This window comes from Haematobia irritans, chromosome 4, assembly GCF_050003625.1.
Source record: "Haematobia irritans isolate KBUSLIRL chromosome 4, ASM5000362v1, whole genome shotgun sequence".
Taxonomy (NCBI): domain Eukaryota; kingdom Metazoa; phylum Arthropoda; class Insecta; order Diptera; family Muscidae; genus Haematobia; species Haematobia irritans.
This window is the reverse complement of record NC_134400.1, coordinates 82,058,314-82,080,331: the sequence shown is the minus strand read 5'-3', so window position 1 is coordinate 82,080,331 and position 22,018 is coordinate 82,058,314. Positions and strand designations below refer to the sequence as shown.

The 22,018-nt window shown below is 32.6% G+C and overlaps 1 protein-coding gene and 1 long non-coding RNA gene across 5 annotated transcripts in view; both read right to left on the bottom strand.

Annotated features, from left to right (window-relative positions):
- Nucleotides 1–22,018, bottom strand: part of LOC142233605 (uncharacterized) — a 130,511-nt gene that overhangs the window by 83,754 nt on the left and 24,739 nt on the right. The gene's annotated exons all lie outside the window — the stretch shown is intronic.
- On the bottom strand, nucleotides 16,525–17,075 carry LOC142236386 (uncharacterized). The gene is made up of 2 exons (XR_012722011.1): nucleotides 16,661–17,075; nucleotides 16,525–16,567 (listed from the first exon to the last, which is right to left on the bottom strand). It is a non-coding gene; the product is annotated as an uncharacterized LOC142236386 (long non-coding RNA).

Sequence of the window (22,018 nt, the reverse complement as noted above, 5' to 3'; positions counted from 1 at the left end):
GCTCGTCCTTAGCAGTTTTTTGGTCTTCTTTAGGTTCCGCTTGACAATAGCCCAGTATTTCTCAATTGGGCGGAGCTCAGGCGTGTTGGGAAGGTTCTTGTCCTTGGGAATCACCTGTACGTTGTTGGCGGCGTACCACTCCATGGCCTTTTTACCGTAATGGCAAGATGCCAAATCCGGCCAAAACAGTACGGAACAACCGTGTTTCTTCAGGAAAGGCAGCAGACGTTTATTCAAACACTCTTTCACGTAAATTTCTTGGTTGACAGTCCCGGAAGCTATGAAAATGCTGCTTTTCAAGCCACAGGTACAGATGGCTTGCCAAACCAGATATTTCTTTGCGAACTTTGACGGTTTTATGTGCTTGAAAATATCTGCTACCTTTCCCCTTCCTTTTGCCGTATAAAACTCCTGTCCCGGAAGCTGCTTGTAGTCGGCTTTGACGTAGGTTTCGTCGTTCATTACCACGCAGTCAAACTTCGTCAGCATCGTCGTGTACAGCCTCCAGGATCGCGCTTCGGCCGTCGTATTTTGTTTATCATCGCGATTTGGAGTCACTACCTTCTTGTAAGTCGATAGTCCGGCTCGTTTTTTGGCTCGATGCACGGTTGTAGACGATACACCCTGCTTATTTGCGGCATTTCGGAGAGAGAGGTTAGGGTTTCGCTTGAAACTACCGGCAACTCTCTTTGTCGTCTCAGCGGCTTCCGGTTTTCGATTTCCCCCCGATCCATACTTCCTGGCTGTCGACAAACGTTCCCCAAACACTTTAATTACATTTGGGACGGTTGATTTGGCAACTTTTAGCGATTTTGCCAGCTTTGCGTGCGAGTAGCTCGGATTTTCGCGATGCGCGAGCAAAATTTTGATACGCTGCTCTTCTTGCTTGGACGGCATTTTGACAACTGAAGAGTGAATTCCAAAATCAAAATAGGAGCAACATTCTACACACACACACCTTCAAAATGAGGGGTTTTTTAAATACAAAATTGAAAGAAATACGTCAAGTTAATATTGACCAAATTGTGACCGTATCACCCTTTAATCGTTTGCAAATTGCAAACGTTTACAAAAAAGTCTAGCAAACGTTTACAAAAAAGTCTATGGGGTGTCGTTACAACCATTACATCGAGCATTTGCCATCATAACAGCCTTTTCACGCAATAAGAGCTTGCAGGTAGCCAGAGGCATGCCATATTAGTTGAATATTGTACTCAGCCATCTCGGATTTTATTGCAGATTGACTGTCTGAGTATATATTAATGCCAACATTTGTTGGAACATTACTTCTCAGCCAATTCGCCACCTCTCTTATTGCTAATATTTCACTATTCGAAGTTCCAGGTCCTTAGAATATACTCCGAAACCCACTTGTCCATCCAATTCGGAGCCATCAATGTAGAAATCTATATAACGTTTATTCCCCGGGGTCTGTGTGCACGCAGCTTCTCTGTTGGGAATTAGAGTTTCAAACTTTATGGTACCTAAGTTTTTTTTATTTTTAGTTCATTTTTGTTAAAAATCCAAAAGTTTCAGAAAATTTTCTTTAATTTAATTAATCTCAAAATGTTGAATACAATTTTCGCACAAGATATTTCATTTTTTCCATGTCATAGTTTATTTTTCTTTACTGTGCAGAACACCTCGTAAATGTGGCACCTCACATGTATATCTACATGTGTGCATCAGAACAAGTCAGAATATTTTTGCGACAAAATTGTTCCATGATCCTCGTGGGTGATAAAACGCAATACCATCGCAAAAATGTGTATACCAGAAAATTCGTTCTCATTTTCGCATATAGGATACAACTCAGAAGTGCAAAACATCAACCATATTGGTAACATCCATATACTCTTCTGGCGGTTGATGCAAACTTATTGCGCCAAAAGCCTTAAAAGTTCGCCTCACTTAATATTTTCCGCCTTCAGGTCAGTACTATGTTCGCTTTTCGCGTTGAAACTTTCGCCGTTACTTTATTAACACAGTTCAATATAAAGCAGATAAATTAGCTCAATTCACGCACAGAAAAAACATGTTTGGACATGGTTGCCGCGTCCATTTAATGCTTATTTAGAGCATGCAATTGTCGCGAAAACCATGTATTTTGTCATTGTAAAAATAAGTTTCGAGCGGAGAAAAACATATGTTGGCAATAAGCATTTAAATGGTTCTCAAATGCCGCAAACAGGTTCTATTATTTAAATGATAGAATTTGAGACCATTACATGGTCGGGAAAATCATGTACCTGACCATTCATTTTTTTACTTTTTTGCAGAGAAACAAGTATTTTTATAGGTTACGTGCGGACATGTCTAGAACCATTATAAGGCCATAAAAACCATGTACATTGTTTTCGTGACCATTTAATTTTTAATTTTTTTCAGCGAAAAGAATTTTATAAAAACATTGAGCAGGTACCATTTTTATTTTTCGCGTCAGTGTGAAATTGGATTGTTTCTTGGAATACGGAATTATTGTGTTTTGTGCTAATTTATTTATTCAGAAGTGGCACGTGGTTTTATGTGAACACAAAAAACGAAAGTGTAATTGAAAAAAATGTACCTGTTTTTTGTTCTACATTTTGACATACGGTATAATTTATTTTTATTTGCAGTTACATGATGTCTGCGTTGGTACATTTGATGGGCACGAAGTAAATATGGAATGATTACTTATTGTTGAAATTGAACCAAAATATAGTGTGTAAAAATATGTGATGTTTGCTTACACGACATTATAAATACAAATAAACAATGAATTAGTTTATAAATAAATAAAAACAAATAAATAAAGTTGATTTTGTGTTTTCTTTTCTCAAGTGGCGTCCTTTTTTCGACGACGAAAAAAGTTTTTTTCATAAAGATCAAAACATTTTAGGTTGTGGCCATGTTCTTTTAACTGGAAGCAAAAAACATTTTTGGCGAATACCATAACATGTTAGATCGTGACCACTGTTTTTTGATTCAAACTAAATTAGTTTTTATCAATATAATAACATTTTAGATGAGGACAATTTTATTTTTCTTAGAACCAGCAAACAGGGTTGCAGGTGAAAATGTTACATGGTCGCCGCAAAAATAGCTCTTATCATATTATTTTGCTCTTCGAATCTGATTGTGACAATCATGTTTCTTCTCTGCGGGTTGATGCGCAGTTTCTTTTTCGAAAAGACTTTACAGGAAGATGCTTGTTTTCATATATAATTCTGATTATTTAAGGAAAAGTAATCACGAAAATAAGGTGGTTTCCAACTCGAAAACCGAACATAGTACCCACCATACCCGACTTAAACGAGTCATGACAACTCATTCAGTAGTCATTGTACGCGAACCCAAACGCAATATGCCCATAAAAGAAATCTTAAAATTTACTAAAAATACTTCGTTTCAATAATACACCCAAAATGTTATGGAATACAAATTCAGTAGCGTCGATTTGCGGTATCATACAGTCAGTTCTGTCCGACTTTAATTCTTGTTTACTTCTATTCATTTATTTTTTATTCCAGCTTACATCATCGATTTGTGTAAGACTTCAAACGGGTTAAGCAACGGCAAAAGAATTTATTATTTGGTCATTGGCATCAGAAAGACTGGTCATTGTGACAAACAGCAGTATTTGAGCATTTCTCCTAACGTATTCTGTGCTTTCAGTACAATAAACCATGTCTGTGTATTAAGAACATTAAACCAGCAAAATTAAATATAACATATGTATGGTGATACACAGAAAAAAGACATGGTTAAACTAATGCTAAATTTAAATTATTTAGTTTTAGTTCAATTAAAAAATTTTTCGAAGTTTTCCGCACTTCAATGAAATATTCCTTATCCTATTCCAATGAAATATTCCTTATCCTAGCTATAAATTTTAAATACCCACCATTAAACGCACGTAATAATTTTCGTTTTCTTAGTTTTTGTAATATTAGAATTTCAATTTGAAATTGCACTTTCCGAAGTTAAATTTGAAATTTGTAACATTCTAATCTAATACAAAATAAACACTAACATTAATTATATTTAGTGTGCCAAAAATAAATTTCGGGAGTATCAAGTAACAAGTATATACAGCAGTAAGTTCAGGAGGGCTTGAGGACTTGAGGACACTTCCCGAAGATAAATTTAAGGATTTCACCTATGAGGACTATATCAGATTCTGGATTTATAAGAACCATTTTTGTTCGAGTTTTAGAGGAATCGTTAACATCTCTTGTAAGTGTGCAAGAAAATTATAAAATAACGTCTTGATTTGAAATCTTAAATCTGTAGAAGTAAATTTTACATTGAGTTTCAAGCAATTTTCATGATCAGTGCGCCTTCTACACCCTCAAGAAGTGAAGTCGGTCTATATGGAGGCATTACCAAATGGACCGATAAAAACTTAATCCGATACACGTTTTTGTGAGCCTAAAATACCAGAATATTTACAATTTCAGGCAAATCAGATAAAAACTACGGTTTCTAGAAACCCAAGGAGTTAAATCGGGAGATCGTTCTTATGGGGGCTATACACTCAAAAAAAAGTGAACTCTCTATTTCACTAAAGACAATTTAACTTTATTTTAGTTCATGGAATTATTATGTTTGGAGAAAGTGGCCTTTACTTTAATAATTTTTTGTTTACGTTAGTTAAATTAACTAAAACCGAGGAAAAAAATATACTCAAATGAAGCTAAAGATTAACTAAATTCGTGTATTCCACAAAATAGTTCAAAATTTCTTTTAATTTGTAAATTTTACCAAAAAGGCGTCTATCATGAACTTCGTATGTCACTAAAGATATTCTTGCAATTTTGAACTCCAAATTTTTCCTTCAAACTACAAAATTTTCTTTAACAAGTGAAAAAACTTAGTTATGTCTAATAAATTTTCTTGAATTTGTCGAAAAATATTTACTTATTTTTATGACATCGTCGTGATGCCAACGTTTGTAATACTGTTTAGTTAAAATTTTCTACAAATATTCAAAAATTTCTAAAATTAACCGAAAGTTTTCTTCCTGGTGGGTTCACTGTTTTTTCAGTGTACTAAAATATGGACCGATACTCACCGTTTTCGGCACACCTCTTTATGACCCGAAAATACCTCTAGATTTCCAATTTCAGGCAAATAGGATAAAAACTTCGGATTCTAGAAGCTCAAGAAGTAAAATCGGGAAATCGGTCTATATGGGGGCTATACCAAAATATGGACCGATACTCACCATTTTCGGCACACCTCTTTATGGTCCTAAAATACCTCTAGATTTCCAATTTCAGACAAATTGGATAAAAGCTACGGTTTCTATAAGCCCAAGACCCCAAATCGGGACGTCTTTTTATATGGGGACCATACCAAAACATGGACCGATACTAACAATTTTTGGCACACATATTTGTGGTCCTACAATACCTCTAGATTTCCAATTTCAGGTAAATTGAATAAAAACTGCGGTTTCTATAAGCCCAAGAAGTAAAATCGGGAGATGGGTCTATATGGGGGCTATACCAAAATATGGACCGATACTCACAATTTTTGGCACACGTATTTGTGGTCCTACAGTACCTCTAGATTTCCAATTTCAGGTAAATTGAATAAAAACTGCGGTTTTTATAAGCCCAAGAAGTAAAATCGGGAGATGGGTCTATATGGGGGCTATACCAAAATATGGACCGATACTCACAATTTTTGGCACACGTATTTGTGATCCTACAGTACCTCTAGATTTCCAATTTCAGGTAAATTGAATAAAAATTGCGGTTTCTATAAGCCCAAGAAATAAAATCGGGAGATCGGTCTATATGGGGGCTATACCAAAACATGGACCGATACTCACCATTTTTGGCACACCTCTTTATGGTCATAAAATACCTCTAGATTTCAAATTTCAGGCAAATTGGATAAAAACTACGATTTCTATAAGCCCAAGACCCCAAATCGGGAGGTCGGTTTATATGGGGACTATATCAAAACCTGGACCGATATAGCCCATCTTCGAACTTGACCTGCCTGCAGACAAAAGACGAGTTTGTGCAAAATTTCAGCACGATTGCTTCATTATTGAAGACTGTAGCGTGATTACAACAGACAGACGGACATCGTTATATCGTCTTAGAATTTCTCCCTGATCAAGAATATATATATATATATATATATATATATATATATATATATATATATATATATATATATATATATATATATATATATATATATATATATATATATATATATATATATATATATATATATATATATATATATATATATATATATATATATATATATATATATATATATATATATATATATATATATATATATATATACTTTATATAGTCGGAAATCGATATTTCGATGTGTTACAAACGGAATGACAAACTTATTATACCCCCGTCACCATTCTATGGTGGTGGGTATAAAAATTGCTGTTTCTATGGGCCTAGGAAGTCGAATCGGAACATTGTATCAAAATGAGAATATATCAAAACATGGGAGCTACATCCATACCAATTTCCAGTAAATTGGACAAAAGTAGCGGCGTATGTATGCTCAAGCCATCAGATAGGGGATAGGCTATATCGAAACATGGACCATGGTTTCGATATAGCCTGACGAGCGTTTGGAAAATTTCGACCCGATACATTCATTACACAGGGGAATAGTGGTTTTGTTGATTAAGAACTAAATATCGTTTTAAGATTATTTGGGACACTGAATCCAAATCTGCACTTGTTTTGTTTTTCTATCAGCTCGATTTTTCGAGATATAAATTAAGGCACTTCCGCTACACATATTGGAATAACTAGAAAACGGTTCAACATATTAAATTAAAAAAATATCAGAAAATCCCTAACAATATTCTCTTTAAGCCGTCTTTACATTTTTTTTTCAATTTTCCAAGCAGTTTTAGAGATATCGTTCAAGTTTAAAAAAAAATTAAATTTTTACCAAAAAAAAATTTTTTTGTTCTTTAAAAATTTCTAAAAAAATCAAAATGGGACAAAAATCACAGTTTTGGTCCAGAAACAGTTAGTTAAATATATTTCGAATAAAATGACCTTTATTTCATTACAATCGGTGCACAACTTTTGATTTTGTTCACGATGTACTGAATTGATATAAATCGCGATTTCCGTACAAAAATAACATTTTCTAATGGGTAAGGGTTTGTACGTAGTAAGTTAGTTTTTTATGGTTCTGTTGATTAAGAACTGAATATCGTTTTTATACCCTGCGCCACACTGTGGAACAGGGTATTATAAGTTAGTGCATATGTTTGTAACACCCGGAAGGAGACGAGATAGACACATGGTGTCTTTGGCAATAATGCTCTGGGTGGGTACCTGAGTCGATATAACCATGTCCGTCTGTCCGTCCGTCCGTCTGTCTGTGAATACATTTTTGTGATCAAAGTCTAGGTCGCAATATAAGTCCAATCGCCTTCAAATTTGGCACGTGTTCCTTTTTTGGGTCAGAATAGACCCCTATTGATTTCGCCCGATATGCACTTATATGGCCCCAGAAGCCAGAGTTTTGGCCCAATTTGGTTGAAATTTTGCACTAGGAGTACAATTAGTAGTATAGTCATGTGTGCCAAATTTGATTGAAATCGGTTCAGATTTAGATATAGCTCCCATATATATCTTTCGCCCGATATGGACTATTATGGTCCTACAAGCCACAGTTTTGGTTCAATTTGGTTCAAATTTTGCACACGAAGTACAATTCGTAGTATAGTCAAGTGTGCCAAATTTGATTGAAATCGGTTCAGATTTAGATATAGCTCCCATATATATCTTTCGCCCGATATGGACTAATATGGTCCTAGAAGCCACAGTTTTGGCCCAATTTGGTTGAAATTTTGCACTAGGAGTACAATTAGCAGTATAGTCAAGTGTGCCAAATTTGATTGAAATCGGGCTTTCGCCCGATTTTTTACTCCGATTTAGTTGAAATTTTGCACAGGGAGTATAATTAGCATTGTAGCTGTGCGTGCCAAATTTGGTTGGAATCGGTTCAGATTTAGATATAGCTCCCAAAAAAGCCAAAGTCTGGCCCAATTTGGTTGAAATTTTGCACAGGGAGTAGATTTAGCATTGCAGCTATGCGTGCCAAATTTGGTTGAAATCGATTCAGATTTAGATATAGCTCCCATATATATCTTTCGCCCGATTTACACTCATATGACCACAGAGGCCAATTTTTTACTCCGATTTAGATTAAATTTTGCACAGGCAGTAGAATTAGCATTGTAGCTATGCGTGCCCAATTTGGTTGAAATCGGTTCAGATTTAGATATAGCTCCCATATGTATGTTTTTCTGATTTCGACAAAAATGGTCAAATTACCAACATTTTCCCTTTTAAAATCGCCTCTGCTTAGTCGAAAACTTGTAAAAAGGACTGTAATTTTCCTTATCATCAAATACATATATATCGAGCGATAATCATAAAAAAACTTTTGCGAAGTTTCCTTAAAATTGCTTCAGATTTAAAAGTTCCCCATATTTTTTTACTAACATTGTGTTCCACCCTAGTGCATTAGTCGACTTAAATTTTGAGTCTATAGATTTTGTAGAAGTCTATGAAATTCTGTCCAAATTGAGTGATATTTAAATGTATGTATTTGGGACAAACCTTTATACATAGCACCCAACACATTTGACGGATGTGATATGGTATCGAAAATTTAGATCTACAAAGTGGTGCAGGGTATAATATAGTCGGCCCCGCCCGACTTTAGACTTTCCTTACTTGTTTTTACTAACATTGTGTTCCACCCTAGTGCATTAGTCGACTTAAATTTTGAGTCTATAGATTTTGTAGAAGTCTATGAAATTCTGTCCAAATTGAGTGATATTTAAATGTATGTATTTGGGACAAACCTTTATACATAGCACCCAACACATTTGACGGATGTGATATGGTATCGAAAATTTAGATCTACAAAGTGGTGCAGGGTATAATATAGTCGGCCCTGCCCGACTTTAGACTTTCCTTACTTGTTAAGTTTGGTTTTTCTCTATCTAGAATTAAAAGAGAGCAATTTCTGTGAAACTGTTTGTATGTTGTTTCGGAAAACTGTTTTATGAGATCATAGGTTTTGGCTATGCGCTTGGCATGTTAATAAGGCTTCGCCAAAAATTTGATAAACTTAATTCTAAATATTATTTAATTTGAATATTTAAATGAGTATTCGGAGTAAAGAGAATAAACATTCAGCACCAAGAGAAAAGACATTTGAAAAAAAACTGCATGTGTTTTTACCTTGAGAGCACCATTTTATGTATGGCACATTGTGGGCACAATTTTTTTCTTCTTGGTTCGTCAAAAGAAATCGTACGACGTACGACGAGTAAGTCAAAATACACAGACAAAGGAAATTGAAAAAAAAAAAACAGGGAAAATATATAAAAATTACAAGAGATCTTCACAAAAAATATCGAAAGGGCAAAAAGGGGGAAACTGTGAAAATTTAAACAGTAAAATATATAAAAACAAAGTTTAGTTCCTCTTTATAAGAGGAGTTGACGGACACTTTCAAAAATAAAAGGGCATTAAGTTCGAGTTTTGCACCTAAAATTTATTTTTATTTTTGAGGAAAAACTCGAATATTATTATACCGTTTTTGGCAAATTGTATTATAACTAGTTGGGGAATGATCGAAAGCAACAATTGAAAAAGTTTATTTTCTTTAAAATGAATGAAATTATTCGGTAATAAAAATGCATGTTTTTTTGTATTTCTAAATACGATAAATTTTAAATGCATTTAAAATGGCGTTAAATGCAAGTAAAAAATATTTCACGCCTAAATAAATTTATGTGTATATTGTAAAATTATTTATGTTTATACTTGATTTCAAGTTCTTCATTTGTTAGAGTTTTTGAACTTCTTCGAAAATTTCAAACGCACGAAAATGTCGTGATTCACGAAAAATACCGTGACTGACGAAAAATATTGTGACTCACGAAAAATTTGTGACTTACGAAAAATGTCGTGACTCACGAATAAAATTATGAGTAACAGGTTGGCTGATAAGTCCCCGGTCTGAAACATAGATGGCGTCGCTAGTATTAAATGCATATTATTTTTATATAGTACCAACCTTCAAATGATTCGTGTCAAAATTTGACGTCTGCAAGTCAATTAGTTTGTGAGATAGAGCGTCTTTTGTGAAGCAACTTTTGTTATTGTGAAAAAAAAATGGAAAATAGGGAATTTCGTGTTTTCATAAAATACTGTTTTCTGACGGGAAAAATACGGTGGAAGCAAAAACTTGGCTTGATAATGAGTTTCCAGACTCTGCCCCAGGGAAATCAACAATAATTGATTGGTATGCAAAATTCAAGCGTGGTGAAATGAGCACGGGGGACGGTGAACGCAGAGGACGCCCAAAAGAGGTGGTTACCGACGAAAACATCAAAAAAATCCACAAAATGATTTTGAATGACCGGAAAGTCGTTATAATCGTTGTGTCGCTCTTGAAGGGTTCTATGTTGAATAATAAAAACGAATTTTGACAAAAAAAAATGTGTTTTTCTTTGTTAGACCAGGGACGTATCAGCCAACATGCTACCTACTGGATGAATTTTTTGTGGTAAGTTTTTCTATAAACGGTATTTCGTCCATTTGTAATAAAACAAAAATATCAACTTATCAAAAATAATTATTATCATTTGTAGGTAGACAGGTCTTCTAATTGATTTTTTTTAATTCTTGGAGTTTATTGCTAACTAAGCTGATATCTTAATGGCTCTAAAAAATACTCTTGAAACCCGTAAGTTAAAAATCAATATGTACGATAGAATTTTATATGTTTTTATATTTTGTATACTTTTGCAATTTTAGATGCTTTATAAGCAAATCCACACAACAAAAACTAGCCAAATCGATGAAATGAATTAGTTTAGTCCTACTAACATAGAATATTACTCTTTTGAAGAAGCAATTACTAACTACTGGCAAATAACTGCATCCAACGTGCGAATACAAATTTTTCCTTTATTGTACGTCATAAGCCATACACTCAAAAAAAGTTTACGTGGAACTAAAGATTTTGACTTTCTCTTAAGGATTTTGGTATTCATTCCGAGCCAAAGATGCGGCTTCTTTAAAATAAAGAAATTTTTTAGTGACCTATCTGGCTTTAAATCTAGGACCAATAAAATTAAAATTAGGATACAGATCGCATTTATCAAATTTTCATTATCTTTTCGCGGTTTATTAATACAGGTATTCACGTACAAGCAAAATCCGAATAATAACGGATACTTCAAAGTAAAAAATGCTTTCTTAATTCCAAAGAAAAAACTTTAAACTAAAGGCGCTAAATCCTCAAAATAAGTCTTAGCCTATATTTGAAGCTTTTTTATCTTAAATCTAAAGTTTAAATATTTCAGTTAATTTAAGGACAATTTCTTTAAATTAGAAATGTGTATCTTTACTTTAAGGAAAATTAGCCTTAGTTCAACGGAGGGACGCAGATTTACAAAATGTGTGTCCTAAATTTAATGAAAAAATTTTGAAGCAAAGATTATAAACTTTATTTTAATTAAAATTTCATTATTTTAAAGAAATTTGTCCTTAATATTTATAAATTTCGCATCCTAAAATTTAGGTTGCGTAATCTTTAATATCACGTAAATATTTTTTTCAGCGTAGTTTTTGTAATATAATAATAATTTTTTGAAATAAAGTACTGGTGGTTATAGAAAATTAACTTGTATTGTACGAACAATTTCTTAGTTGTATACAGGCCTGTTGTTTTTCTCTAGTTTTTTTTTTTTAAATTATACTCACAAACTGTTTATTTGAAACCAATTACTTAATACGCATTTCCCAAAAAATTGTTAATTTTTCCGGATAGCAGGAATATTTTGAATTTGTGTGAGTACATTCTTCCCATAGCGTAGTAATAATGAACTAAAATACGATGCAATACATAAACTAATTTATAAGAAAATCATGAACTTATCTATGGTTTACTATGGTTTAGTTCATTTTTCGTCTTTTTCGTCCGTGTAGAGAATGAAATTTTAAATACAATATTTAGTGCCTTAAAGTTGCGACTTCAATACGATTTACCAGTTATGTGTAATCTGGGTTTATTTAGACTTAGTAACTGATATTGAAATATTGAAATTTGTATTCTATTTTTTTCTATTTGTATTGTAACACAATTTTTATTTTATATAGAACTGGTGCTATTTAAAAATCCTAAAGATTTATAAACTAATATGATGTATGTTATTAACCCCAATTCGATGCACTAACCCCAATTGGATGCACAGTGTCGACTTCCCCCAAGAATGTAATCTTGGGTCGAGCTCTATAATGTAGTATGAAGTAAAAAGACACTAAAAAACAGTGAACCCACCAGGAAGAAAAGTTTCGGTTACTTTTAGAAAATTTTGAATATTTGTAGAAAATTTTAACTAAACAGTATTACAAACGTTGGCATCACGCCGATGTCATAAATATAAGTAAATATTTTTCGACAAATTCAAGAAAATTTATTAGACATAACTAAGTTTTTTCACTTGTTAAAGAAAATGTTGTAGTTTGAAGGAAAAACTTGGAGTTCAAAATTGCAAGAATTTCTTTAGTGATATACGAAGTTCATGATGGACGCATTTATGGTAAAATTTACAAATTTAAAGAAATTCTGAACTATTTTGTGGAAGGTACGAATTTAGTTAATCATTATGCTTCATTTGAGTTTATTTTTTTCCTCGGTTTTAGATAATTTAACTAACGTAAATAAAAAAATATTTGAGTAAAGGGAACTTTCTCCAAACATAATAATTCCATGAACTAAAAGAAAGTTAAATTGGCTTTAGTGAAATAGAGAGTTCACTTTTTATTGAGTGCATTGTATATATTCTAACATTTATTTTAAGGATGCATCTGTATCTCATCTGTATCTTGTATATATTCTAACATTTTGTATATATTCTAACATTTATTTTAAGGATGCATCTGTATCGCATCTGTATCTTTTTGGAAATTTAGATAAAATTTTTTTGCTTTGAAGAATCTGTCATAATGTGGATTGTTAAATTTTGGGATCGCAATTTACACAATATTAAGGACAAACATTCTTTAAAATAATGCAATTTTAATTAAAAGAAAGTTCATAATCTTTGTTTCAAACATTTTTTATTAATTTTAGGACACAAATTTTGGAAATTAGCTTCTCTCTGTCAAAGTCGTATGTCTTCGAACTAAGGAAAATTTTCCTTAAAGTATGTACAGATAACAATTTTGATTTAAAGAAATTGTCCTTTAATTAGCTGAAATATTGAATCTCTTTTAAGATAAAAACACTTAAAATATAGGCTAAGACATATTTAGAGGATGTTGTATCTTTGGTTTTTTTTTAATGTTCTTTAAAGTATCTGGATTATTAAAGTGGATTTATTTTGTACGTGAATACCTTTATTAATACAATACAGTGCTGTTCAAAACATTTGCAACCACATTTCCTGTTGAAAATAAACCGTAAGTATAACGAAAATAAAAATTTTGTGTTTTTGTTTTGTTACAGAGCAACATTCACATTCAGTGCGATGTTAAAGAAACCGGACGAGAGCAGTAATGTATCGCTGACTCTAATAAGAATAAGAATAATGTTGTAAATGTAATAAGAATATGTTGTAAATGTATTTAATATTAAAAAACAGATTGTTATCATATACTTTATGGCATTAATTTAATTTAGTATAATATACTTATTATAGATCATTACTTCCTGAAAAAGCAATTCAAGGATTGAAGGAAAATAAAAATACATATAGATCTCAAGCTAGAAAACACAGAAAAACTTTTATTTGAAAATAAAAATATTTAAACCAAACTTTTAATGCAATATTGTTGCTAATTATGTCAATTTTAAATAGTTAAGTGAATAAGGGAACTATCGACAAACAATTTTTTATAATTTATAAAATTATTTAAAAATAAGAGATTTCACCTGTTCAAAACATTTGCAACTAATATTAAGTAGCACATATATTTAAAAATAATTAAAGTTTTTCTAACTTTTAACGATAAATTTTAATAGTTAATACTATAGCCATGCCGTTGATTACTTCTGCGCACATTCTTGCCATTGGTTAGGATTAAACGGTCAATGATATCCTGTGGATCAGGTTCAAATAGAGACCATAACTCTTTTGCAACAATTTAATACCAATTTTTCGTTATACGACTTTCCAAAGGTTAGTTTATGACTTTTGCATTAGGCGACAGTGCAGACCAGTCAAGCACCCGCAATTTTTCATCGGAAATCCATTGTTTTACCACCTTACACGTGTGCTGGAGGTCTAATCGCGCTGAATAATCCATGCAGATAGAATTTCCCGGAATGCTTATGGCAATATCACATGGGACAAACTGTTTTTGTAGACTTCCGACAGCATAATACCCTCAACTCTATAAATCGGGCCAATAACTTGTCCAGAAAAACACCCGCAGACCATAATATTGCCCCCGTCATGATTGACGGAACTTTTTCTATTTCTTGGATTAATACTTTCCTTTCAGCCTTCGTACCAAATTTCTACCATCCGATCCATGCGAGTTAAACTTTGAGTTGTAGGGAAATATAACACATTTCCACTGCTCCTCAGGCCATTTAAGATTTTTTGTGAAAATTGAAGGCGCGCTAACCTATTTTTCTTGGAAATAAATGAGTTTTGACATTTTTGTATAATCGCACTCCGAATTCTAACGCTCAACATCTGAATCGTTATGGTTGATATATTCAGTTGAATATAATTTTTGACTTCTTTAGATGATATTTGAGAGAGTCTATAGTCCTTTTGCTTATATGATCTTCTTTTGGGGTAGTCTTAGGGTTTCTTCTACCCTAGTGTACAGTTTTGGTGCATCCACTGTTTAGAACTCGAGACGCAGTTGGTTTTTGGACACTGAACTCTTCCGAAATTCATTTCTGAGATAGGACAACTTTAAAATCATCGATGTTTTGCTTTTTATTATGTTGATTATGCTTATTGCCGGTCATTTTATCGAATTATTCAAAGAATAGGGCATAAAGGTCTATGGCGATCAATTTATGACGAAATTGGGCAATTAACGATATTCCTACAATGCCATTTTTGTACGTTTAATCCATCCTATTATAGATCCTTGTAACTATTTCAGGTTAAAAAAATACAAAATATAATGCCCTTAATGGATAAAATATTACACGATGCTACACACAAAAAAAAATTTTTTGATTTCAATCACGAAAATCGCGGATTCAATCATTTTTTTAATTGAAATGTCTTCAATCACGAAAATGATAGTATCAATCACCCATTTTGATTGAAAACCAACACGATTTTTAATTAAAAATTTAATTGACTTTTGTCACGGAATCAATTAATTGTGTGATTGAATCAATTAAAAACGTGATTGGTTTTTAACATAAATTCAATCACAGTTTTAATTGAATCAATTAAAATTTTAATTAATTTCGCGACAAAAATCAATCAACTATTTGATTCATTCAATTAAATAATTAATTGAAATTGGCTATAAATTTCGATCAAAAAATTTATATATTGCGAACCCAAAATCGTATTTAGTTTTTTTCTTTTGAAATAAAAGAAAATATGTGTTTCTTATAAAACATATTTAATATTTTATTATTTTTTGAATTATGCAATAAACAAATAAATTTGGTTCTTGTCATTTGTGTTTTGTTCTAACATAACTTACAAATACAACTACTATCAATAACAACTATAGGGTGAAAAAATAAATTATATAAATCATTATCTTCCTTATAATAATAACCATGTTAGCATGTTCCTTCTAATATGTAGATGCGCCTAGATTTCCAATAATTCAGCAGCCTGTAAGCTAAATTAGTTTTTCTGAAAGTAAACAGAATAATTCGAATTTAATTTTGTTCAATTAAAAGTTAATTTTGTTAAACATTACCTGCATAGAATATCAAGTTCAATTCTTAGTTCCAGGTTGCAGATTTATAATCTTCTTTTGCAGTTGTAGTCTTTTAGCATAAAAAGGTGTATTAAGGAGCTCGGTAATTTAATTTTAGTAACAATTCCTTTCCAAAATTTCCACACATTAAAATCGTCTATTAAAATTTGAACCAATCAAAGACAAAAATAATTGGAAAGCAATGTAATATTTGGTATTATATTGACGATACTTTGCAAATTCTGGAAATAGAAAAAAATATAAATGGAAAATACATATTTTTATTATTATCGGATATTTTTCATATTTTTAAATCCAAAAGAAAGAACTTTTTTACCATTACATAATTCAGCTCATTAGTTTATATACCTACTTGGGTTCAAATTGAAAAAGACAGGTAAAACAAAAATGCAATTTAATGCCTACGCTACTTCGCAACTTCAAGGTGAATCTTCCAACAAACCCATACCGCTCTTGGTTTTAAGAAAACTAGGAGTGAAAAAATTTATAATTTTAAAAGATCAATACGGTACCCACTTTTTTATTGCAAACATATTATTATATATTTGATAAAATGATGGAGTTGATGGGATTGATTGGTCAATTTCACGAAATAAAATTGGTCACTAAAAGAAATGAATAAAAAATATATTATTTTAGTCCGTTTAATGTAAACAGGCTTCAATGGAAAACGGTATTCACATTTCACAATTTTTTACCTTCAATAAACGTAGATTGTTTTCCATTTTTACAATACCACAAAACACAAACACAGGTAATTTCAAATGCGTTCTGTCATATATTTTTTTCAAACCTTTACCACGTGTCCGTTTGTTGTTGCACACTTTATTTATTTCAACCCTTTGCTATGATTTGTTGTTGCGTTCAAAATATTTATGCACACATTTTGAATGCAGCAGACAGAATGTCGCCAATCATGTTTTTCAATTTACGCGAAAAACAAAAACCCAACCGTTCGTTACGAGTTACTTCCACAGACTGATCTCTCCATCATACATTGTTGAATAAATACCCATTCTCTTGTTCTCTTTTCGCTCTTTCCATTGCTCAAAATTATTCAGTTTCAATCACAAAGGTGATTGGATCAATCACATATGTAATTGGAAACGGAAAAAAAATTCAATCACGTTTGTAATTGAAAATTATTTCCGAATTGATTAACAAATTGATTGAATCAATTAATATTTTAATTGGAAACGTAACAAATATCAATCATTTTTTTAATTGGATTTTATTCGGATTTGATTAAATAATTAATTGAATCAATTAACATATTAATTGAATCCGTTTCCAAATGTTTAGTGTTTAATTGAAAAAATTTTGGTGATAATTTTTTGTGTGTCGGTAGTTGCAAATGTTTTAAACAGGTCGAATCATACGATTCTTTACCTTTCGTTAAATATTAATTTTCAATAACAACCCATAACGATTATTTTTTAAGTAGAAGCGAAACAATAAAGTTATTATTATTGGAGATATACCTAGATGAGGTTAATGGTAGGGCTAGTTGTAAATGGTTTGAACAGCACTTTATATCGCAAAAAGAGAATGATAGTTCCATAAATGAGATCACTATCCTAAATTTAAATTTATTGATCCTAGATTGATTGACTCGGAATCAATACCAAAATCCTTAAGGAAAGGTCAAATCTTTGGATACAAGTAAACCTTTTTTAACGTACAATCAAAAAACAGTGAAACCCCCAGGATGGAAAATTTTGGTTAAATTTGAAAAATTTTAACTAAACTGTTTGAATAAGCCTATGACACGGCGATATTACAAAACAAGTAAGGAAAGTCTAAAGTCGGGCGGGGCCGACTATATTATACCCTGCGCCACTTTGTAGATCTAAATTTTCGATACCATATCACATCCGTCAAATGTGTTGGGTGCTATATATAAAGGTTTGCCCCAAATACATACCTTTAAATAACACTCGATTTTGACAGAATTTGATAGACTTTTACAAAATCTATAGACCCAAAATTTAAGATGGCTAAAGCACGGGGCCGACTATATTATACCCTGCACCACTTTGTAGATCTAAATTTTCGATACCATATCTCATCCGTCAAATATATTGGGGGATATATGTAATTAAATTCAATAAATTTCTTTTTGTCATAACCCTTAAAACTATTTGCTGATATTTATCTGGTTATGGGCCCAGATATGGCTGAAGAATTATTCTCTGTGCATCAGTTTGAGGGTCGGAATTTCGACAATTGGAAGTTTCGGTTGGAGACTGTCTTAAATGAACATGGCTTGATGGAAGTTGTTCAGAATGATGTTTGCTTGTTGGTATCTCAAGAAACGAACGAAGCTAAAAGAGATGATTTGCGGAAGAAAGATGCGAAAGCTAAATCCATCATTATTAGAAGAATTGGTGACTCTCATCTAGAATATGTGAAGGACTGTAAAACGGCCTATGAAATATTGATTTCCCTTTCAAATATCTTTGCAAAGAAAAGTATCTCCAATCAGTTGTTTTTGAGAAAGAAACTGCTCACGATGAAATGTGAAGAATCGGAAAATTTGTGTGATTTTTTTCTAAAATTTGATAGCGTTCTAAGGCAATTGAAGTCGTCTGGTGCTACCATAGAAAAATTGGACGGTATATGTCATTTGTTATTAACTCTTCCAGAATCGTTTAGCAATGTGGTAACGGCCATTGAAACTCTCAACCCGGATTCATTAGAGATGGAATTTGTGAAGAATAGGTTATTAGAAGAGGAACGCAAACGCAAATGCAAAAACGAAGAAAATGTGCCGATTGAAAATGTTGCAATGAAAACAACATTTAAGTTCAAATGTCATTATTGTGGGAAAATAGGCCACATGAAGAAGAATTGTTTCAAATTTAAAAAAGAACAATCAGGTTACAACGGCGAAAACAAAAAGGACAAAAATGAAAGGCAAAGAAAAAGTAATTTTGTAGATTCGAATGTGTGTTTTGTTGCTAATAATGACAATGGTCAAATATCCTTTAACTCCATGAACTGGATTGTGGATTCTGGAGCAACCGACCACATGGCAAATGATGAAAACTGTTTTTATGACCTACATAAGTTAAACATTCCAATAGTAATTGGGGTTGCGAAGGATGGGGTATGTATCGAAGCGGACAAGGCTGGAACAGTGATTGGTTCTTTAAATGTTAATGGAAAACTTTTGAAATGTACCATCAAAAATGTTTTGCTCTGCAAAGATCTAAAATGTAACTTGTTTTCTATTCGCCGAATCGAGGAAGCTGGAATGAAGGCGGTATTTGAAGACCGAAAGGTTAAAATATTTAAAAATGATTTGCTAGTATTACAGGGTAAAAGGAGGAACAAAACCTACGAATTTCAAATCAATGTTGAAACTGTTGAAAGTGCAAATCTCGGCAGAACTGAGCAACAATTTGACTTGTGGCATAAAAGACTTTGTCATCTAAACTCAAGTGATATGAAGAAGTTACAGTCAATGGTTGATGGCATGGAAAAGTTCGACGTTAAAAAGACTTTTTGTGAATCGTGTGTTTTTGGGAAACAATGCCGTCTGCCTTTTAAAAACAAAGAAAAATACGTGTCATCATCTAGAATTCTAAATTTGGTGCACACTGATGTATGTGGGCCAATTCACCCTACTTCGTGGAACGGAATGAAATATATGGTGATATTTATAGACGATTATTCCCACTTCACTTCGGTTTACACCATGGCAAAGAAATCTGAAGTCTTAACTCATTTCAAAACGTTCAAAGCTATGGCTGAAAATTTGCATGATGTCAAAATATCTAACTTACGATGCGACAACGGGGGTGAGTATACCTCTAAAGAATTCAAAGACTTTTGTAGAATATCAGGGATAAACATTCAATACACAAATGCTTATACACCTGAGCAAAATGGAAAGTCAGAAAGAATGAATAGAACATTAATCGAAAAAGCCAGGAGTTTGATATCAAGTTGTGATCTACCGAAATACCTTTGGACGGAAGCTGTATATTGCTCAAATTATGTAACCAATAGAAGTCCAACCGCATCATTTTTGGAGAATAAAACACCTGCAGAAATTTGGACAGGAAAGAAACCAAATTTGTCTCACTTGAGGGTATTTGGCTCTGCAGCATATGCTCATATACCAAAAGTTTTGCGACGAAAACTGGATACAAAATCTAAAAAGATGTTTATGGTAGGCTATAGTGGAAATGGGTATCGTCTTTGGGATGCAGCAGAAAAGAAGATAGTTCTATCTAGAGATGTAATTTTTAACGAACAAGATTTCAAATGTTCAGATAGCACAAAGAAGACACCAATGTGTGAATTTGAAAGATATGAAAATGAACCGGTTCATGTAGAAAATGGGTTTGATCAAAATAACCGCGTTAGTGAGGATGAATCATTTGAAGAAGCGATTAGTTATCCAGAAGAAATTAATGAAAATATTCAACAGCCCAACGTGAACGATTCTGAAAATACCATGGAGCTTCGAAGAAGTTCGAGAGTGATAAAACCGCCATCTCGATATGATTACATTGCTATTGCTCTAAACGCTGAATGCTTTGTATCTAACGTTCCTCGTACATACAAGGATGTAGAAAATTTTGATGATTCATGCGATTGGTACAAAGCAATAAAAAGAGAACTTGATTCATTGGAAAAGAACCAAACTTGGAAACTCGTCCAACGGCCAAATGGTAAGAGTGTTGTTGGGTGTAGGTGGGTATTCAAACGCAAATTGGACACTGATGGAAATTTTAGCGAATATAAGGCACGTGTTGTTGCAAAGGGGTATACACAACGTCAAGGATTTGACTACGAAGAAACGTACTCCCCAGTTGCGAAAATTGGCACGTTTCGCATCTTGCTAGCTATTGCCAACAAAATGAAATACCATATACATCAAATGGATGTAAAAACCGCATTTTTGAACGGAATTTTGAAAGAGGAAATTTACATGGAACCCCCAGAAGGACTCAAGTGTGACAATAACATAGTTTGTAAATTGAACCGTTGTATTTATGGACTAAAGCAATCACCACGCATATGGAATGAAAGATTTAACAACTTTATAACCCAATTACAATTCGAACGATCTAAAAATGATTATTGTCTTTATGTAAGGCAAAGAAATGGATCATTAATTTATGTATTGCTCTACGTTGATGATTTACTAATTGTTGGAGAAAATATAAAAGAAATCGAAATTATAAAATCAGCACTGCAGCAAGAATTTGAAATGAAAGATCTTCAAAATATCGATACCTACTTAGGCGTTAAAGTCACGCGCAATATTGAAGAGGGGAAAATGACTCTTAGTCAAAAACATTTCATAAACAATCTCTTAAAGCGATTTGAAATGGAAAATTGCAATGGTGTAGATATTCCAATGGTGCCTAAACTCTCGTTGGAGTTAAATAAAGAAGAAAATATCCCATTGACAAAACATCCTTACAAAGAATTAATTGGTTGTTTGATGTACCTAATGCTCACTACAAGACCAGATATATGTCTAAGCGTGAATTATTTAAGTCGCTTTCAAAATTGCGCCACTGACACTCATTGGATGCATTTAAAGAGGATATTACGTTACCTAAAGAAAACCATGAGTATGGAACTTGTCTATGATGGAAAAACCGACGAAACATTGTATGCCTATTCAGACGCAGATTGGGGTAACGATGTCAATGATAGAAAATCCTTAAGTGGTTACCTTATTAAATTATTTGGATGCTCGGTGTCATGGTTAACAAAGAAGCAGCCCACAGTTTCACTCTCCTCTACAGAGGCCGAGTACATTGCCCTCAGCATGACTGCTTGCGAAGTAGTATTTATAAAGAAATTATTGGATGATATGAAAGTTATTATACCATCTCCAGTACATATTTTTGAAGATAATATGTCTTGCATTAAAATTGCTGAAGAACCTAGGGAGCATCAACGTATGAAGCACATTGACATAAAATATAATTATCTTCGTGATTTAGTGCAAGAACACATTATAAATATAATTTATAAAGCAAGTTCTGAACAAGTGGCAGACTTCTTCACAAAGTCATTGCCGAAACTGT